At 51.6% G+C, this 16,677-nt stretch overlaps 1 protein-coding gene across 1 annotated transcript in view; it reads left to right on the top strand.

Annotated features, from left to right (window-relative positions):
- The first annotated feature begins 1,508 nt into the window (after positions 1-1,508).
- CD276 (CD276 molecule) overlaps positions 1,509-16,677 on the top strand; it is a 30,214-nt gene continuing 15,045 nt past the window's right edge. Inside the window, exon 1 of the mRNA XM_012535352.3 lies at positions 1,509-1,757. The gene's annotated coding sequence lies outside the window, so the exon portion shown is untranslated. The remainder of the gene's footprint in view (positions 1,758-16,677) is intronic.

Here is a 16,677-nt window from a genome sequence, read left to right as displayed (position 1 = left end):
GATTAGTTCTAAGTCCTGCTGTGGGGCTCCTGGATCTCTCAGCTCAGGGGCACCTCTCCCTGGGATGCTTCTCCTCCAGGTCTTGAGGCCTATTCGGGGCTACTCATACTGAGAACTGTGAGGCCAGGCCCAAGCTGGACAGGGCTGGACAGAGCAGAGAGAAGCAGTGTGGATTGGAGGGGAGGCTGATGACCTTCAAGAACTCTGGACCAGATGGCCTGGCCTTGATCCCTCCACTCTCTGCCCCATCCCTAGGAGCAGTCACACAGACACAGCCATTATCAAACTTACATTCAGAAACACATGTGCACTTAGATGCAGAGAATTACTCACAGGTGTTCACAAATACAGACACCCATGCCTCACTGCCACACACAAACACACTATAATTAAGTTTGAATTCAGCACTTACATGAAAGAGGGCAAATCTTGGTTCCTCCACTTGATGGTTGGATATCCTTAAGTAAGTTACCTAGCTCCTTGTGTCTTAATTTCCTTATTTGTGAAAATGAGGATAATAATAGCATTACCTCATTGCATTGCTGGAAAGATGAAATGAGATAAAATGGTAAAGAGCTTAAAACAGTGGCTGACACACAGAGGTGAGCATGTATTCATGCATATTTCCTAAGCCCTCTCTCATATTGCTGCTGACACTTGGTGGTGGGTCTGGCCATAAGACAAATTGGAGTCCCTTTATCTCTCTGAGCCTCAGTTTTCTCACCTGTAAAATGGGGATAATATTATCTACATGGTCCAGCTGTTGTGAGGATTTAAAGAGGCCCCACATGGAAAGCTCTTAGTCTCTACCCTGGCCCACAGATGACTGCTACACTTCAGCTGTTGCTGTCTGTAACTAATGGAGAACAGGTCAGAGAATGGGTGCAGGGCCGGATGTGCCAAGGCAGAGGCGTGACCCCCATCTCTCCCCAGGCTGGAGGTTCAAGCCTGATCCCCCCATCTCCTCCCAGGCTGGAACTGGTTCCTATAAAGACAGAGCCCCAGGTCATGGGGAGGGGGTTGGGGCGGTGTCAGAGCTGCTCCCCCTTTGGGGGCCTGGGGTAGCCACTAGCCTGGCGTGGGGCTGGGGGCAGGGCTGGCCGGGTGGCCGGGGGCGGAAGGAAAAGGGGAAAACCAGCTAGGTGGAAATTACCCTGCGGTTGGCTCAGGCGCCCACGACACACTGTATTTATAGAGAGCTCCCAGCAGCTCTCAATGCCTCACAGTCGAATTAACCCTTTCCAGGCCACGGTACCAGCCTGGTGGCGGAGAACACTGGACTGGGGGTCAGACAGCCAGATCCGAGCTCCGGCTCTGCTGCCAGCGGCCTGGAGGAGGAGCTGGGGTGGTCAGTGACCATTCACCTGTCCCCCTAGCAGAAAATAAACTTCGGATCTTGGGAGGGTGGGACAGGGTGGGAGACGGGCAGAGATCAGACCAGCGCCCCTTTACTAGGGCCCCCGCGTGGGTCTGGACCCGGGTCAGGGGCGGGTCTCGGCCGGGTGCCCTGCCCAGCGGGCGGGCTCAGGCCTCTGCCCCAAACCTTCGCCGCGGGGCCAATCCCGCCTCTGGGGCGCACCCGGGCCGCCTTTCCGGGCCTGCAGCTTCCTCCAGCCCGCCCCGCCCCTCGGACTCCCGGGGCCGCCCCCGGACTCCTTTCGCGCCCGGCCTCGCGGCGGCGGCGGCGGCGGCGGCGGCGGCGGCGACTCGGCAGCGCTCCGCCGCGTCCCCGAGTCCCGGGAGTCAGGCGCGGCGCGGTGAGTGCTTGCGTGGCGGGCTCGGCGCGCGTCCGGGCGGCCTTTGTTTGCAGCCGAGCCCTGCCCCGGGCTGCCGGGCAGCGTGCCTGCTGCAGGGCTGCTAGAGCGGGCGGTGAGCCCCCTCTCTCGCAGGGCGCCCCCACCCCAGCCCTCTCCCTGGGCCCGGGCTGGCCTCCGCGCGGGGAGCACGGTGGACCCCGGCTCTGGGTCCCGGAGGCGGCAGGGGGCTACCAGAGTCCAGCCCTGTCCTTAACCTTGCCTCCCCTCCCTGGCCGGCGGGGCCCGGGGCAGTGTGGGACCTGCCCTCTCCCGGGAAGCCGCTGGAGGAGGCTGGGCGGGTAGCTGTGATCGCGGAGGCCCTGGGTGTGCAGGGGGAATAGAGGCAGATCTGTCATTGTGTTGATGATTCTGGAAAGCTTCACGAAGCCGCTAGCTGGAGCTAGGAGGGAAGTAGAGTCTCGCGGAGTCCCTGCAGAGGAAAACACCCTGACCTGACCACTAGTTCTGAGGAGGGAGAGGTGCCAGGGAGAGGAGGGCGAGGGGCTGGATCGGGGAGGGGGGTCCATTCTGCCTGGCCCAGAAGGATGAAGGAGTGGGTGACTGGAGGGCTTCCACGGGCAGCAGTGGGCACGAGGGGACAGATTCTGAGAAGGACAGGCAGGGACAGCTGGCCTGGGTGAAGGGATGCATAGTTGTTGGAGGGTGGGAGGCAGAGCACGAGGGAGCAGGGGTGGGGCCATTTGGGCTTGGGAAGTCTCAGGGAGATGGTGGGTGGGGTAGGATGGAGAGGGGGTGGAGGAAAGGTAGGGACCCAGGGTGGGGACACACTAGAGGGGAGGGGATTGGATTGAATTCCAGTGTCCCAGGTCCTCTATTGCTGCTTAGCTAGTGAATTGGCAGGTTTGGGGGCCTAGGGCAGTGAAATGCCAGAAAAGGGGATTTCTTTCTCAGCCAAACCTGCCCTAATGAGAAATGCGTGATGGATGACTCAGATATGGGATCTATCATCGAGGAAAACGTTAAGCAAATAGGAAGGCAAAAACCATTGGGGAGTTGGGAGGGTTTGTTTGACTTAATTGAGAAAAACTATTTACCTTCAAATTGGAGGTGGATAATTGTAAATGAGTCTGATTTCATCATTAAATGAAGGCCCTAGGTCCTTTTCTTACATGCGTGTCTCTAGCAGTTAGCTTCTATGTTAGAAAGTAATGAAGCTGTTCTGTTTTTAAGAGAGTTCTTTATTTAGTTCAGCCTCCTCTCTGACTCCCTCTTGCCTCCCAGAAGTCCCTAGGAAATCTGATGCTGTGCAGCCTTCCTTGTAGTTTGGGGCCCTGCACACAGGTGGGTGCTTTTGGAGGCTGAGAGAAATTGAAGTCTAAACTTGAATTTTAACTCTAAACACATCCAATGGGTTGGGCTGATCTGAGTGGCAGGGCTCTGAGGCTGTGGGTGTGAGTGGTGGCTCATATTTCCAGCTCTTTAGGAAATGGGAATATTTTGGGCGAGTATAGATTAAGCATTAACACTTACGTTAACCATTAAGCATGGAAATCTTTCTCCGCTGTATTACACATATCACAGTTTTGGCACTAAGGACTTTTGTATAGCAAAGGGACTCTTGAGGGAGTGAGCTTTGCACTAAGTGGCTTCAGTGATGCTTGTATGGGTCCCATGACTGACTTTGGAATTCTTTTCTCTCTTCAATGACATCACTGGTGGTTTCTCCTGCCTGCTTTCAGTGAGCTTTCCAATTCATTCCAGACTCCTGTGTTCCAAGAAATCAGGCAATCCAGCTTGTTAGAGATGGGAAGCCTACTTTAAAGCAAGCCCAAGGATGAGAAGGGGTTCTGGGATTTGAGGACCGCTTTTCCTTCCTGTCCTCAGCCCTCTGCACCTCTGTCTGGGCACCCAATGGAAGCAGGTTGGCTGAATGTCTGAGATACCCAGATGACTGATAGCTGGGTCAGGTGCTTGAATGTTTGTGGAAAGGACAGTTATAGAAGTGTTGTCCCTTCTGTAGAGCCTGTGTCCTTATTCTGCTGAGGTGGACTTCTGAAAGTTCCGGTGGGAATTCCTCTATCCTTAAACTGTAACCTTCTATGGAGTCGTCAATCTTCATTCTTTGGAGTAGGATTTGGGTTTGATGCTGAGCTGAGCAATACTGTTTGGGGTCAGAGACCGAGTGTGATCATAGAGCCGTAAGCTGGGATTCCACAGCACCCAAAGAGACTCCTAGAAAGTGTTGTAGAACAAGTGTCTGGCTTATTGCAGGCTGCTTCTTGGTTGGACATACAGGGCTTGTGCTATGTGAAGAAAAATGACCGAAATCCAAGCAGCCTCTGAGATTAACAGAGCCTGAACCCGTGGCCCTGAGTCACGGGGTCAGGTGAGGAGGAAGAAGGGCAGGCAGGATGATGTCACTGCCCATGAGCTTATCCTCTGAGTGGGTGGCCACTTCCATCGCTGTCCTTTTCCCACACCCCCAGGGCAGGAATGACAGGGAGGTCCACTGGCAAAAGAGGGAAGGCATAGTCAGGGCCTGGGGGAGGAGGGCAAAGAGGGTGGGAACCGGTCCATGTGATCTTTGAGAAATTTCTTTTGGTCTCGTTGGCTCAGAATGGATCAGACATCTGGGAGAGGGCCACGTGTGCTTTATGTAACCCTTGCCTGCCAACCCCAGTTCTGCCACCCCTGCAGTAAGAGATTCCAGATAGGCACATTGAGTTTTCAGGTTTGGGGGGTGGGGCTGTAATGGATGCAGTGCTATGAGGTAGGGTATCATTAGCTCCATTGTATAGATGGGTAAACTGAGGCCCAGAAAGAAGTCCTGTGCCCAAAGACATGCATTTGGCAAATTTTGGGGCTGGGATGCTGTCTCCCTCCAGAACTGGCTCTTTCTGCCACTCTGGAGGCAGACACAGTCTTTACCCCTCATTCTGGAGCCTGATAAGATGTGCTCAGGGTCCCCACAGCAAGGCAGAGGATTCATCTGGGGAGCTGGGGAGAGGGCAGGCCTGACCTGGGTATCCCAGACTAGTTGTCCTTGCAGCCCAGTTGGAACCATTGCTGAGAGTTCTTACTCTTCGAGAGGCCTGGTCCTCAGCACACTCGTGCCTTTCAGGAGTCCCTCTTACACCCTCCAGTTCTGACCAGTGCTCCCAGCCAGCTGCCCCCATTCTTCCTCCTTCTCTCTGTGGTCCAGAGAATGAATGCCTCCTCCACACCCCTAATGCCTTTGGGCCTTTGGCCTTCCTGAGGCTCAGGGAGGGTATGTTGGAGGGAACCCGCTGGGAGTAGGGTTTGAGAAACATCTTTTGTTGGGAGCCTTGGAGCAGGGAGAGATACTACCTCTGGGAGGCAGGGCTCCCAGGTCACCCTAAATCAGTGTAGGCTCCTAGGAACTGGGCCTCCCATGGGGGAGACACTGGAATGTGTACTTACGGGGATGGCCCTGTACTGGGGGATGTGGTGGCAGCAGGGGCAGTAGGGGCTTGAGCCCGCTGGGAGGAGGAAAGGAGAGAGGACCACCAGGGATGAGCCAGACACAGAGATGGAGCTGAATTGTGATTTGCTGCTTTGGAGCTTGGGTGCTGGTGGGGTCCTAGGAGCAAAGGGGGTCAGAGAAAGAGTACTGTTCCCAGGGACCTAGATGTATAGATGTATAGCCTGACAGAGGAGGCTCAGTGCAGAGGATCCCAGGAGGACTTTTCCCCATGCCCATGGCAATAATAACAAAAGTAGTAATAATCGTTACCACTGTTTGAGTGCTAGGGGCTTTAAGTCCTCTCTGTATGTTATTCTATTCTTACAGCAGTTCTGTGGGGTAGGGATTGTTACCAGCTTTTTAGGGATGTGGAATCAAATCTCAAAGAGGTTAAGTCATTTAAACTTGATCATGTGTCTAGCAAGGCTTCCGAGTTAGAATCTGAACCTAGGCCTGCCTGCTGTACCTGAGCTCAAACTGTACCCTGGGGCAGGCAAGGCAGTCTGATGATGCCATTTAACAAGTGAGGAATTGAGGCCCAGGGCCACTTGTGAGCAGGCCCTTAGTCACCTCTCATGGTGATTGATGACTGAGCGTGACAGCCTACACTCGTTTCTCTAGGCTCAGATTCCCATCTCTATGATGGGCATGGAAGTGGGCACTGGACAGGTGAACTCCAAGGAGCCTTCAAGCTCTGAGGACTAGTGGCGCCTGCTACACTCATGAGGAGGAATCCCTGGAGATCCAGAGGGGCTGGTGCGTAGGTAGAGAGGGGTCTGCAGCATTGTTTTGCCAGGGTGAACCTCTTTCAGGGTAGAAACCTAAAGAATGTGAAGGCAGGGAGGTATTTAGGTAAAACACATCTGGAGTAAGTGGACCCTTCCTTGAGTGAAGTCTGGAAAGGCTTCTGGAAGGGATGGGGTTTCCAGACATATCTAGGTAGGCACTTAACAGGACTCAGCAGAAGTTGAGTGAATGCAGATACATGTGTCACAGGCCTGCCAGGGCTTGACCTGGGATCCGCGCTCTGATTTGGTCTTATGCTGTCTCATGCCTTCCCCTCCTCTCTCCACTCCCCTCCTTCGAATCCTTTTTTTCTGGCCAGACCTCTTCTGAGCTGCGTGTAGCTTTCACTTTTTTTTCAGCGTTCTGTGTTTCTGATGGTGTGTGTGTGTGTGTGTGTGTGTGTGTGTGTGTGTGTGTGTGTGTGTACCTCCCGTGTGCACCCATGTGCGTGTATAGCCTCTGCACACACTTCCAGTTCTGAGATGGTGTCACACTGCCTTGTCAAGTGGCTGTTGAACCCTGGAAGATGCAAACTCATTTTGTGCTGGCCCCTCAGCCAGAAGAGGGTGTGAGAGGCAGGCCAGCTGCTGTAGCAAAAGTCACTATGTTCTCAGATCTACTGAGATGTTTATGTTCTCTCTGGTTTTGCCTCCTCCGGTTCTGATGCCCTGACTTCAGTGTGGAGAGGGTGCCTCGGTGGGGATGGTCTGGCTTGGGGAGGCCAGGGGCTCTGCTCTGTCCTGTTCTCCCTCTTCTTGTTCTTCCTATAAGCCATAAGGGAAGCAAGCTGTGGATGCCAGCCCCACTCTCCTGGGCTGGCGCTGATGACACACTGCTGTCTTGACTTACACAGAAATCACTTGGAGAGGAAGAATTGATTTCTTCTCTTGGGTGAGATCGTGGGGGTGGGGAGCAGTGCCCAGTGGACAGCCTTGAACCCCAAAGGCCCAAACTGACTCATTATCAGGAAAAAGGAAGGCCAACAGGATTCCCAGGGAACTCTGGAGATCCCCTCGACTTTTTCCCCAGACTCCATTTATAGAGCACCTATACTAACTAGGACTAACTAGGACAGTTTAGATAATTTTGCTCAGTTGCGTCCTATAATCATCCTGTGAGGGTGGAGTTTAAATTCCTATTGCACAAATGAGCAAACGGAGACTCAGAGAGGATGTTTTCCCAAAGTTGCGTGGCTAGGAAGTGACAGAGTCTGGATTTGAACCTATATCTCCGACTCCAGAGTCATCTTCTAAAACACCAGGGCTCACTCCTTCCATGAAGCTTCTCGTGACTACACCAGCCCAGCATGTGATCGTGGTCATAGCACAGGAAGGAGGCCAGGACCTTCCTTTGATGGTTAAGGAGATGAAGACCCTGAGAGGCAATGGGCTTGCTCTAGGGAGCCTAGGAAGTCAGTGATAGAGCCTGGTCTAAAACCCACACAAATCTTTCTGTTGCTGTTTTCCTTTTTCGTTTGTTAATACAAAAGAATTACATGCTCGTTGTCAAAGTTACAGAAGTACATCAACAAGAAGGTGGAAGTAGACCTTTACCTTCATTCCCATGCCCCAGAGTTGGGTTCACTATCATACTTCCAGACCCATTTTCTATATACAAACATTCATCCATCCATCTCTCTATCTAAACACACAAGCATTCATTCATTCATTCATTCATTGAACAGTGCTTTGAACACTCATTATGTGCCAAGCCTTTGGTAGAACTAAGGATCCAAAAGTAAGTAAAGCAGACGTGGTTCCTGCCCAGGGAGGTCCCAGCATGACACGAGATAAACAAACTGCAACGCAGAACAGGGACATCCTGAGAGTGGCAGACCTCCAACCCAGCTTTTCTGCCAAGGTGACCCTCAGGATGTCATCCAGGAAGAAGGAACTGTGTTTGCAAAAGCCCTGTGAGGTAGGGAAGAGGGTCTCATTGTAAGAGACCCTGATGAGAGGTCAGTGGGAGGAGGTGAGGCTGGGGAGGTGGGCAGGGCTGGACCAGGCAGGGCCCTGCATGCCGTGGAGGAGCTGATTAGACATTGAAAGTGATGACATGATGCACTTCTGTTTTTACAGCAGTTTTTCTGGTTGCTGTGTAGAGTCTAGATGGGAGTATAGTACTGGGTTGGGGGACAAGAGAGAAAGCGGGGGACCGGTGAGGAGGCTTTTGTCGTCATGCGGGCAAGAGATGATGGCGACTTGGCAGACCAGAGAGAGAAGCAGAGGTGGAGGGGAATAGAGAGAGTAAAGATATATCGGGTTGCCAAACTTTTTCTGTAAAGGGCCGGAAAGTAAATAGTTTAGGCTTTGTGACTATTGTGACTACTCAGTTCTACTGTTGTAGTGGAAAAGCAGCCACAGGTAATATATGAATGAATGAAGTGTGGCTGTGTGCCAATGAAACTTTATTTACGGATACTGAAATTTGAATTTCATGTGATTTCCATGTGTCATGAAATAGTCTTCTTCTTTTGATTTTCTAACCATTTAAAAAGGTAAACCTTGTCTTAACTGGTGAACTGAACAAAAGCACGTGGTGAGCTGGATTTGGTGCTGGGGCTGTAGTTTGCAGACCCTTGAGATATATTTTGAGGTCTGGGATGGCTGTTCTTGGCGATGGATTGTAAGGGTGTGAGAAATCAGGTTTCTGGCTTGATCAGAGGGGGTGGAAGATGGTGCCTTTACGAAGTGGGAAGGGCTGAGGAGGAACAGGTTTGGGGGAGAAATCAAGAGTTTGAAGAGGGACATGTTAAGAGGGAGATGCCTGTGAGTCATTGGAACACAGATATTTAGGAGACAGTTGGGTTTAAGTTTGGAGCTCAGATGAGAGGTGTGGACTTGGAGAAGTAAATCTGGGAGTTGCCAGCATATAAATGATATTTAAAGCCATGGGAGTGGATGAAATCATCTAGGAAAAAATAGTAGAGAGAATTAAGGAGAGGGCCTAGGAGCAAGTTCCAGGGGGTTCAGTGCCAGAGAAGGAAGGGCCTGCACTGAAATATAGGAGATGGAGCGAGAGGTAGGTGACTAGATCTTGGACCATGGGACCATTTATTAATATAGAAATTAGGTCATATAACTCACAATATTCTTTATTCACATGACCTATGTCATGGGCTTATTTCCATGTAAGTACACCTTCTTTTGAAAGGCGGTATGCTATTCCATTATATACATGCACCATAATTAATGTACCAGTTCCCTGTTGTTTTCCATTTTTGCTGCTGCCTGGCTGTCTTTGAGAATGGAGCTAGTGTTTCTGTAAACCAGTCCCTGCCAACTATGGCCCCTGGGCCCAATCTTTTGCTGCTTGTTTTTGTATAGCCCAGAAGCTAAGAATGGTTTTTACATTTCTAATGGTTGAGAAAAAATCATGTGATTCATGAAAATTATATGCAATTCAGTTCCGAGTGTCCATAAATAAAGTTCTATTGGAACACAGCTCTGCTCATGCATTTATGCACTGTCTCTGGCTGCTTTCCTGCTGTAAGGGCAGAGTCGAGCACTTGTGACAGATATGGGAAGGCCTGCAAAGCCTAAAACATTTGCTATCTGGACCTTCACAGAAGAAATTATGCTGACCCCTGCCTGACTCGATTCTGCATCCAGAACCAGCAGTAGGTCCACACACAGGCTGAGCAGGGTATTTTGAGCATCTCCGGGAGGACACGATCTAGAGAAAAATTTCTTTGATGCCCGAAATTCTGCCATCAGCTCTTATTTTGAGTAAACCATTGCCCTTTTAAAACATCATCCTTTAAAACTCAAACCTCCTCTGCAAGGTTAACATTACATATGCATCAATTAATCAAAGGTTGGGCCTACCTATGGCAACAATATTACTCCTCTACTTAAAACCCTTTCTTTCTTATCACCTGCAAGCTAAATCCAAACATGACCTCCTGTTCCAGCCCTGGCTTGCCCTTTAGCTTCTCCTCCTCCTGTGACCACCATCTTACATCTCCTGTCTGCCCACATGGAAGGGCCTGCATTCCTCCAGCCTCCCATGCTGCTTCCTTCCTCACTGCCTTTGCCTGGGTTTCTCCCAGTGCCTGGAATGGCCTTTCCCAGCCTGACCACCTGGGGAGCTTCAGGTCAATTTTAAGGGTTCACCTTTAGGGTTATCGTGTCTCTGAGGTACCTCCAAGTGGTCCTCACTGTATCTTAAGTAGTACACTGTACTGAACTACAGTGATTTCTGTGCACTCCCCTATTGTAATGCAGGCTCCTTGAGGACAGAGACAGTTTAGTCCTCTCTCTGTCCCCATTGCCTAACAGGCACTCAGTGAAGAGTTAAGTGAATAGCTAAATACACGAATGAACGTATATTCAAGGACTCCTTCGGTTGTAGATAATAGGAACCTGGCTCAAACTGGCTTAAGGGAAAAAAAAAGATTGCTCATGTATCTGGGCAGTCTGGTGAAGCTTTGCTTCGGGCATAGGGGCTGAAATGTTGTTTTCGGGGCTCAGTATCCCTCCTGCCTTCACGTCTGCCTCTGTATTTGTTTGGATCGATTCTTTAGGTTATTGCTAGCTGACAGATTCATTGCCAACAGCCCCAGACCACATCCTTCTTAGCAACCTCAGCAAGAAAGGAGTGTTTTCTGAGAGCGCCAGCAGCAAAGCCCTGGGAGGTCTCTGATTGGGTGTGGCTTGGCTCACAGGCTCATTCCCAAGCAAATCACTGAGTGGGGGCAGGGCGGGCATCCTCCAGTAAGCTGGGTCTGGTCACACGCCGAGGCCTGAGGCTGGGGATCAGCCCCACCAGCACCAAATGGACTGGGTTCCCTGCAGGGAAGCGGAGCCCTGTTATCACAAGGAGCCAGCCTAGAACGAGAGGGGGGCACTCTAGCAGAAAGGATGAGGAACAAAATAAGAGCATCAAGACTGACTAGTGGAGGTAGAGAAGGTCTGCGCAGCATCTGTTTTGCTTCTGTATCAAGGAAAGAAGGGACAGAAGCTGTTAAGAAGGAACCCAAGTTCAGGCCAGAAGGGGAGGTGATAATCTGCTTTAAATGGATTTGTCTTCTGGCCCCTAGGATTGCTGAGTGAATTTGGAGATAAGATCTCTGAGAAGCTATCAGGGATATTTCAGGACAACTGGGGTAGACAGTGGGGGCGGGGGGAGGGGGAAGGTGTGGGTCGCAGCATTCCAGTTTCCCACTGTGTACAGAATCCATCCAGGGTCCCTAACCGACCCCTGAGCACCTCCCTTGCCTCATCTCCTGACTGCCTCTCCTCGGAGTCCCCGTCTTCCCAGAATATGCTGTGGGTGCTTGCTGCTCCGTGACTTCGCCTGTGCCAGACAGCTGAAATGTCTCCTCCTCTAGGAGGTCCAACTAAACCTCCCCACTCCTCCATGAAGTGCTTGACCCTCCGTTCCCGTAATACCTGCTATAAACCTGCATCATGTTTGTTGTGTGAATGGATAAACGAATGCTGGAAGACCTAAGATGGGCAAATAACCAGTTTTATGGGGAATAAGGTAGATTATGGGAAAAACAGATTGGTGACCTTAATCCCTGACAAAACCCTGGAACTAATTGTCAATTGAGCACTTGAGGAAGAGTCCAGTTTCTTCAAATGAGCCTTTTTTCTGGTTCTTCTCCACTTGAGTGGTCCCCTGCCAGAAGCAGTGACACTTTGGGGATGAGAAAGATGGGCAGCTGGGTGAGTGGCAGCACAAGTAGGAAAACTTGTGACCCCAAAGTTAGTGGATGGACGTTGATCCTGGGGCAGACCCTAGGGCTGTACGGCTTTCCTGTTCCTGTCCTCTCCCTGAGGACCTTGATGACACAAGAAACAAAGTGGGGAGAGGAGGGCAACCTTTTTCGATAAATTCATTTGTTCTCTTCTTCATCCACCAAAAAATTATTGAGCACCTTCTATGCACCAGGTACTGTCAAAACAGTACTTCAAAAATGGCATCGTTACATAACATCGTGGCATGGTTACATAACACTGTGACTGCACTTAATGCCACCAAACTGTACACTTAAAAATGGTTAAAATGGGAATTCCCTGGGGGTCAAGTTGTTAGGACTACACGCTTTCACTGCCGAGGGCCCAGGTTCGATCCCTGGTTGGGGAACTAAGATCCCACAAGCCATGGGGTGAGGCAAAAAAGAAGAAAAAAAGGATCAAATGGTAAACTTCATGTTGTGTGTATTTTGCCATCATTAAAAAATATATATCATGGCAGTTGGAGTGAGGGACTCAGCTTAACTGAATGAAATGTAATAGTAACAAATGAAACATCCTATAAAGCCCCACCCCTTCCCTGAATTTTTCAGAAGAGGATGGCAGAGATGTGGGTCTGCAGCAATTTGAGCAAATGACTTCTGGGTGTTGGCCACAGATTTGACAGTCTATTATTTTGGGTTGTTTTGGTGAAACATGTGGCATGGCTGCCCAATATGACCTCTACCAGGGAGAGGAAGATCCAATACTTGCAGGGCTGTTATAAGGGAGGGGGCAGACTTGTTCTGTATGGTCCAAGGGGTCGAATGAGGAATGATATGGGCTGACAGACTTTGGCTCAGTAAAAGGTAGAGCTTTCCACCAATGAGAGCTGCTCAAAAGCCAGTGGATTTCTTTGGGAGGTAGTGGGTGCCCATCCCTAGAGGGAGCAAACAGAGGTTGTGGGAGTGGCCAGAGAAAGGTTCCCCGTTCTGCGACCTGACCATTAACTTCTGCATCTTCTTCAGAATTTGTTTGGTGGCGGAGGGGGGGGGGGGTTCTTCTCATTCCATGAGCTCCCTCAGTGATCCCAACTTTGGCTTCCATGAATAGCTCCCCCATCCTGTTCTGAGTTCCAGCTCTGTGTGTCCAGGAATCCATCAAACATTTTGTCACGGATGATCCATTCCAAGCCCAGTCAGAATTGTTCTTCCCCCTCATTTCCAGGTCTCCCCATCTTCTGTGTGTGACACATGCACCCATCGGTTGAAGCCTTCAGTACATCCATGGCTCTTCCAGCCCCTCGCGTGCAAACAATCCCTAAGACCAGTCATGTCTACCCTTGAAATATCTCCTAAGCTGTGCCCAGGTATCATTAAGTGACTCTGATGAGATAGCGTTCAGTTCATGTTTTGAAACACCTATTCTAGATGTGGTTTCCTTTTGCTGCTCTGAGCAGTAGCAATTTTCACGGGGTGGGAAGAGGGGGAAGAGAAGGCGGGAGAGGAAGGGAGGGATGAGTCCCTAAATTAGTCACTTCAGATGCTGTAAGAAAGACCCAAAATAATGGTGACGCTAGAACAGATGCTTATCCTCACCCAAGTGACAGTCCGGGTATGTCCAGTGCTGATACTGCAGCCACTCAGGGGCCTTCTGTCCTGCAGTTCTGCAGTCCCCAGGGTGTTGCCTTTGGCAGCATGGTCCTAGATAGCTCACCACATCTGTGTTCCAGCCAGTGGGAAGGGGGAGGAGAAGAGAGGCACCTTCTCTTTAAAGGCATGCCCCAGAAGTTGTACACATCAGTTCCTCCCACATCCTATTAACCAGAAAATGATCACATGGCCATACCCTGCTGCAAGGCAGGCTGGGATCTGTAGTCTTTAGCCAAGAGGCCCTGTGCCTAACAAAATATTCTACAGAAGAGGAGGAGAATAGATGTAAGGGGAACACTAGTGGTTTCTACCACAGTCATTTTGTACATTTCAGTGTGACCTGCATGGCAGTTAATTGGCTGGACCTTAAGGATAGAGTACATGAAGGCTTAACGTACTAATGAAGTTCCATTAGCATCCAGTAAAGTGTTTTTTCTTTTACAGATGGGAACATGGAGCTCAGAGAGGGGAAGTCACCTATTAAGACTGCACAGCAAAGTGTCAGAAGTGGGACTGGAACCCAAACTTTGGGCTCGCTTTTTACTGTTTCAAAGAGATCTGGCTGAGAGGCAGACAAGCAGTGCCAGGAGGACAGGTCTCTTGGGGCTGGGGAGAGACCACCTTTCCCAGACTGTCTACCTGCGGAGCTGCTCATCATTTGTCAGCACTCGCCTTTAGGGTTATCATATCTCAGAGGTGCCTCCAAATCGCCCTCACTGTATCTGAAACAGCACTCTGTACGGAACTGAGGTGATTTCTGTGCACTTCCCTATTGATGCAAGACAGATGCAGCTTAGTCCTCTGTTCCCAGTGCCTGCCTACCAGGCACTTGGTGAATAGTTAAGTGAATAGCTAAATACACAAATGAATGTATATTCAAGGACTCCTTCAATTGCAGGTAATAGAAACTTAGCTCAAACTGGCCTGAGGGGGGGGAAAAATGATTGACTCAAGGATCTGGGCAGTCTAGGTGTACAGCTTGCTTCAGGCATAGCTGGATCCAGGGGCTTAACTGTTGTTTTCAGAAGCGGTGCTTCTATCCTATGCCGGCTAGCAAAGATTGACACTGGTTATGTGGCTTGACCCTTCTTGCCCTCTCCGTGGGAAATGTTATCCAAGCAGCCCCTGCAGGAATTGGGAAGAGGCAGGGGGTTAAGAGAATATGGGGTGCTATTGGTGGTCATGGTAGGGGCAAGGAGTTCCTCTTGGATATCCCCAGGTCCAGGGCATCTTGGTAAAGAGCCCAGCCTCAGCCCTTGATCTTTGGTTTTGGCTTTATGGGGGTACACCTTGGGTCATCTCTTGGGAGCTTCCCTGTGGCTCCACCTCTGCTGAGGTTGGATGCATTTACTGTACCCTCAGGCCAAGGGTGGCCTGGCCCCCTCACTCCTGCTCCTCTGGGAAAGCCAAGGCACCCTGTGGTCTTTCCTGGCAGGGTTCCACGTGGAGTTCCCGCATTCGGCAGGGTGGGGGGTGGGGTGGGGTGGGGAGGAAGAACCGTCTGCTGACTCACTGGGAGGGGCAGTACATTGCTGACTCCAGGGCAGGTCCTGCCTGGGGATGACAATTCCCCTTTGTAGAAAAGGTGGGCAGCGTGGTATGAATGCAGCGTGAGGTCTGTGTGTCTCCATGGGGCTCTGCGTACTAGGCAGCCCATCTGTCCCCCTGGTCACAGGCCATGCTCTCATTCCCTGGCAACATCTTGTCTCTGAGATGTGTTTCTCCCTCCTGCCTTCAGCTCTGGGAGCCCAGCTATCGGGGTGGGAGTCTCTTGGTGTCCTCGGTTCTGGTGTGTCAAGGGCTTCTCCCCAGGGAAAGCACGAGAGTGGGAACTTCCCTGAGTCCAGAGTCTAGGAAGGGAGTTGAAGGGAGCAAATCCAATGCCCACCCCTGCGAACCTCTCATCCTCCCTCTGGAGGGAAGGACAGCTCGGCCCTTGGGGAACCTGATAGGTCTGGTCGGAAGAGAGGTGCTCCCTGACCTCCCCACATTCGTGGAGGTGGCAGGCAGTCCCAAGCGACCCTGGCAAGTACAACCCAGTGGCAGGAATTAGCTTGATGGATGAAGGAGAAGTCATAAGAAAGGTCTTGAGTACCAGGCAGAGGCATGTGGGTTTACTCCCGTGGTAAATAGGGAACCATGAGAGGTGCCTGTGGGGGAAGGATGTGAGCAGATTCCTACCTCAGGTCCTAAGAGGAGACATGTAAAATGTGGGGTTGTCAGGGATGGACTGGAGGGTCCCAGGAGGATCACAGGAGTGCTGGCCGCACAGGTCAGGGTGGGAGACGGTGGGCATGGGCAGCAGTGGGAAGGGTGAGGGAGGCCCAGGAAGGACAGGGCTTGGTTCTGTCTGGGGGTGAAAGAAAGGAAGGGAGACTCGGAATCTGGGAGTTTCTTAACCTTAGTCCCTGTGATTCCTTCAGTGGGCAGGCAAGCATGGCAGGCCGCTGCCTGCCAGCACTTCCTCTGGGCCGTGGTGGCCCTTGTAGGCAGGATGTGGTGCCCGCCAAGGGTGACTTTATGAATGGAGCGTGAAGGCTGCTGACTCAGCAGGTGGCAAGGCTTTGAGGCCGCCAGGTTTGGACCGGAAGTGTCTGGGAAGGAAGTGGCTGCTCAGGGCTTCCCCGCCGCGGACAGCTGGGGGTGGAGGATGTGCTGGGCAGGATGCACCCGGCTTGGCTAAGGGACTCCCTCAGCTCAGCTGCTGGGTGTGTGTGTGGGGGGGGGGTGGGGAGTGGGGTGCTAGGCTGGGACTGGGAGGGTTGAGGCTGGGTGCCTGTGACTGGAATTGATGCTAATGGCTGTTGATGACATTTGCTCCCTGGAAGGGCAGAGAGGTGTGTCAGGAGGTGGGGAACTTGAACCCTTCTCATCTGTGCTCTCTGGCAAATTACATCACACTAACGAAGCCCCCTCCCTTATCTGGGCTTTAATTTTTTTCTTCTTGCAGAATGGGACCAAGTCAGGCAGCCCGGCTCCCTGGGTGGTTTTGGAGAAGGGTTTTGAAACCTTTTATATTTTTGTGAAATCGTGTTGGATAGCATGAATCGACCCTGGTGACGTGGTTTGGTCAGGAGGTGGCACGAACAATCAGGCAGCAGCTGTGGGACACAGGGAGCAGGCGGACAGCTTGGTGGGGCTGGGGGCGGGCAGCAGGGCAGCCAGGACCAGGAGCGGGGCTGGACCCGGGGAGGTCTGGGCCTCCCTGGCTCAGGTCTGACGTGTAGTCACAGAAATACCTCACTCGGTCCTGACTCCGCTTGGGGGGTCAGCCCCAGTCCAGGCCTCGTCCATTTCTGATCGGTCTTGGGCACTCA

The sequence above is a fragment of the Orcinus orca genome, chromosome 2 (assembly GCF_937001465.1).
Source record: "Orcinus orca chromosome 2, mOrcOrc1.1, whole genome shotgun sequence".
Taxonomy (NCBI): domain Eukaryota; kingdom Metazoa; phylum Chordata; class Mammalia; order Artiodactyla; family Delphinidae; genus Orcinus; species Orcinus orca.
The sequence above is the reverse complement of the archived record's forward strand: the minus strand, read 5'-3'. Positions and strand labels throughout refer to the sequence as shown.